A 4,435-nucleotide genomic window follows, 5' to 3' on the forward strand; every position below is an offset into this window, starting at 1 on the left:
CTAGAAAGGAAAAAAGTTGAAAGGATATTACCAAATTGAAGAAGTTATGTTAGTTGCTACAAAACAGAAAAATCAATTAGTATCTAAGAAAAAATTCAAAAAAATCTAAACTAAAAATAGAAAAGTTAATACTAATCCTAAATTAATTCTAAGATTAATAAATATTAGAAAAAGCAATCGAAGTCCTCGATAATAGTGCCAAAACTTGTTCGCTTGTTATCCTAAGTGCAAGGTTGTGATGTTAATAACTCGATGAGATCGAGGTCGTATCCACATGGACTTTCTTTTTGTGCAAATTCTGAAATAGATTAGAACTAGAACTAGAATCTATTAATTAAGATCTAGATTTAAAGAGATCAATGGTGAATAAACTATCAGATACAATGAAAAAACTAAAGTGCCAAGGATCCACTTATTGCCATCTTAATACTACTTTACTTGATTCAATTAATAACACACCTGGAATCGAAGTCCTATCCTATCCAGTCAGATGATAAAGTGGTTAAAACATAATTTATTCACCAAAACAGAACATTCATCGAATTGGTTTTGAAAAGGCGAGCTTCACGGTCCTAGAAAGGGGGGTGGGGGTGAATAGGACAAAGCCAAATAAAAAACTAAAGTGTAGAAATAATAAACAAATCTAAAATCTCAATCACACTAGTATTGAAAAATTAATTCAAACTAGTTTGTAGGACAACCTACACCTAAAACAAAGTTTAGGTGTGACAACCTTATTTCACGAACGTTTGTAAGAATCAAGATCTCAAACCAAGCAAGAGAAAGAAAACCTATCTATTACAAACATTCATCACTTTTGCATAAATGAAATTACAAAATTCTCCACAAATGCAAAAATGAAACATTCTCTACAAATACCAAGAATTATAGTGGTTCGGTGTGTATAAGAACTGTTCTCAAACAGCCACACCTACTCCACTCCCAAGATTACTAACCTCGTAATCTCAGCTTTCACTATGAATAAGGTTTTCACAGGATCACCTTAAAACCTGATATAGTTGTGATTTTAACGGGCTATTGCAAACAAAGAAACCTCTCTCTGAGATTTTCAGGCTATCTCAGACAAAACCTCTAATGAGATTTTCTGGCTATCTCATAAAAAACCAAATACAGAAAGTAAATTGATACTTATTTTCATCAAAGAAGATGCTGTAGCCGTAGATCTCTTTTTTTGAATGACGAATGTTCGATGTTCAGTCCAATAGAAAAGGTCAAGGGTTCTATTTAATTTTAATTAGATTTAAACCCAAAGACTACTTGCATTAATTTTCTTAAATCTCAATAAGAGTAAACATTCTTTTTAAAATTAGAATGACAGAGTTTTGAGATAAAGGAATTAATAGAAAAGCTATAAAATAAATTTATAAATACCGCTTGATAGCTTGATAATAAATGAGGCTTTTCTCTCTCTTGAATATGGGCTTTGATAGGCTTGAATTGTATTTTCAAATTGAGAAAGAATCTTTATTTATAGTCAGAAAGTTTGTCCCTTCGACTGGTCTAAGGCAGTCTTCAACTGGTCAATTCACCGAATTCAGTTCCAACAAATTTTCAAATTTAAGCGAGATAAGATTTAATATATCTTCAACTAGTTAAAGAGTCTATTCGACTGGTTGAGGGTGACCTTCGATTGGTGGTTGAGCAAGCAGAATCCGACTTGATTTTAGTTGCTAGACTTTGAATCGAGGAATCTTTGACTGGTCAAAGGGGGTCCTTCAACTGGTCGAGGACTCCACTCGACTGGTCAAAGACACAACAGAATTTCTGTTACACTTCGGCTTCGAGAAATTTCTTAGACTGGTCGAGGCAAAACTTAGATTAGTCGAAACTCAGTCAATTATAAGTATAAAAACCGAAATTAAATATGTTTTGAAAGCCCCTAAACCTAAGGACTTTCTGGGGTTTAAAATACATGTATGGACTGAACTTCATTGGATTAGAAACTTGAAGTTTTCAAGGGAACTTGATCTTCTACTAGTTGATTTATCAGTAGGAGTTAAACTTGTCGATGAAGCTTGATCTTCTACTAGCATTTTTAGTAGAACTCGAACTTACACTTGAAGGTGAACTTTCCATCTTGATCCACCTGACTTGAACTTTAGCTTAACTTCAACTTGAACATAAGCTAGACTTCAACTTGAATATAAGCTTGACTTTAACTTGAATATAATACTATATAGGTTGTTTTGACAAGACGGAATTTGACAAACTAGGTGTAACATGTGCTTTAAACATCATAGCACTTACAGGTTCCCTCATGAATCATCAATGTAATGATCGTAGGTAATTCAAAGCATCAACCATGCTCGAAATAAATGATGGATCAAGGAATTTTATAGATCACACAATTACAAAAAAGGTAAGAAGATATCACCAAGCCTTTCTAAGCATCCAATGTGCCCGGAGTCGACAATGGATCAAAGTAAACTGAAAATACTTATTCATTCAAACCATAAATCAATGAATTATTCAACATATAAACTAAATAACTTGAATCAAATTAAAATAAGCATTAAAACAAACTACAATCTTCACCTCTTAGCTCTAGTTAAGGGATTAGCCAATCATATACATGATTGAACTAAAACTTTTAAAGAAAAATATAAAAACTAACTAGAAAAAAGAAGGATTAGAGGAGAAGGACTCCTTGAAGCACCACAACCCATTGCTTTGCTCCTTCTACCCTAATTCATGCTTAAATACTCTTAAAACATCCCTATTTATAAGCTTAAATCGGACCGACTTCAAAACTTCCTCAATTTACGCAGCTATTGCAGCTTCAATGGGAGCTTTGATAGCATCAAAGTTCCATCAAATAGTTTGATTTGAATTTGAAACGCTCAACAATCGACTTCTAAATCTGCTTAAGTCATTGATGGCATCACTTGTGCTTCGATGGCATCGTATTGGTCTTCAATGAGATCAAAAGATGCTCTAAACTGTCTAGCAAGTAAATCCCATAATTCATGATTTTCATGATGTCATTAAACTAGCTTCAATGGCATCAAGCATTTCTTTGATGAGATCGATCCATCCATCAATGGCATCGAAAAGGTCCCAAATATGTCCAGTAAAGAAATCAGACTTTTCCTACTTTTGCGATGGAATCAAGCCACCTTTGATCGCATTGAACACTTACTTCGATAGCATCGAAGCAGTGTTCGATACATCAAACTATCTTTTTCAGCAATCCAATTCTCTTCACTTTTGAATCTTCAGCTTTCTTCCTTTTTCATTTGGTTTTCTTAGATCTTGGACTTTTGAAATTTTCAATTTTGACCTCCAAAGATCTAATGCTCTTTTTAGTAATCCTTTGAGCATCAAATCCATGCTTTTAGCATCCTTTTCACCTTAAGCTCTCAAAATTACCTTGTAAGATAAAACATGTATAAATAGATCAATTAAGCACCATCATGTTCATAAAACTAATGCATAACAATAGGAAAATATGCTATATTGCACACTCAACACACCTTAAGATTAAAGTTGTTTCATTTCTCTTTGAAGGAGAAAGCCAAGTCATGGCTTCACTTCTTAAGATCGAGAGCGATTGGGACATGGGCTGAGATGACCCGGTAGGTCCTTAAAAAGTTCTTCCTGTTTTATAAAACCAATACCCTTAGGAGGGCAATCATGAATTTTTCACAGAAAGAAGAAGAAACCTTCTTCCAATGATGGGAAAGATTCAAGTATCTTTTAAATACTTGCCCACATCATGGCTACGAAATTTGGCAGGTCTTGAATTTTTTCTATGATGAACTGACTTCGCCCATGCGCCAATTTATAGAGATGATGTGTAATGGGGAATTCATGAACAAAGATCATGATAATGTATGAGACTATTTTGATATGCTTGCTGAAAACATGTAGTCATGAGATACTTCATCTAAGCCCACTAACCCTAAATCAACTTAGTCCAAGGAGAATGCAGGAATGTACAACGTTAATGCTAGGGTGGCTAACCTTACATGAAAGGTCGAGGCCATAGAACTAAAAAGAGTAGAAATAGTTAAACCCGATAAAATCATTGAAATTGTTTGTGGTATCTGCGCTAGTAATATACACTTGACACATGAGTGTCCTACAATTCTTGCATTTCAAGAGTTAGTAGATGAGAAATCTAATGCCGTGAATAATTATCAAAGGCCTTTCAACTCTCCCATTTCAATCACGTACAAATCTAGTTAGCGGAACCACCTGAACTTCAGTTGGAGGAATGGACAAACGGCCAATATAGACAGAAATCCTCAAGGGGCTCTTCCTTCAATCTATTATCAAATTTAAAAAGACTCCAAGAGAATACAATTCAGAAATTTATCCATAATCAAGAGCAGTTCAATCAAAATATGTTGTAAGCATTCCGGGTTATTAAAACATCATTGGGAGTGTTTACATTGTCCATTTAAACAATTGA

The 4,435-nt window shown here is 34.1% G+C and overlaps 1 non-coding gene across 1 annotated transcript; it reads right to left on the reverse strand.

Annotated features, from left to right (window-relative positions):
* Positions 1–3,636: 3,636 nt before the first annotated feature.
* On the reverse strand, positions 3,637–3,743 carry LOC131247772 (small nucleolar RNA R71). The gene has a single exon (XR_009172042.1). It is a non-coding gene; the product is annotated as a small nucleolar RNA R71 (small nucleolar RNA).
* Between the last annotated feature and the right edge of the window lie 692 nt (positions 3,744–4,435).

The sequence above is a fragment of the Magnolia sinica genome, chromosome 5 (genome assembly GCF_029962835.1).
Source record: "Magnolia sinica isolate HGM2019 chromosome 5, MsV1, whole genome shotgun sequence".
NCBI classification, from domain to species: domain Eukaryota; kingdom Viridiplantae; phylum Streptophyta; class Magnoliopsida; order Magnoliales; family Magnoliaceae; genus Magnolia; species Magnolia sinica.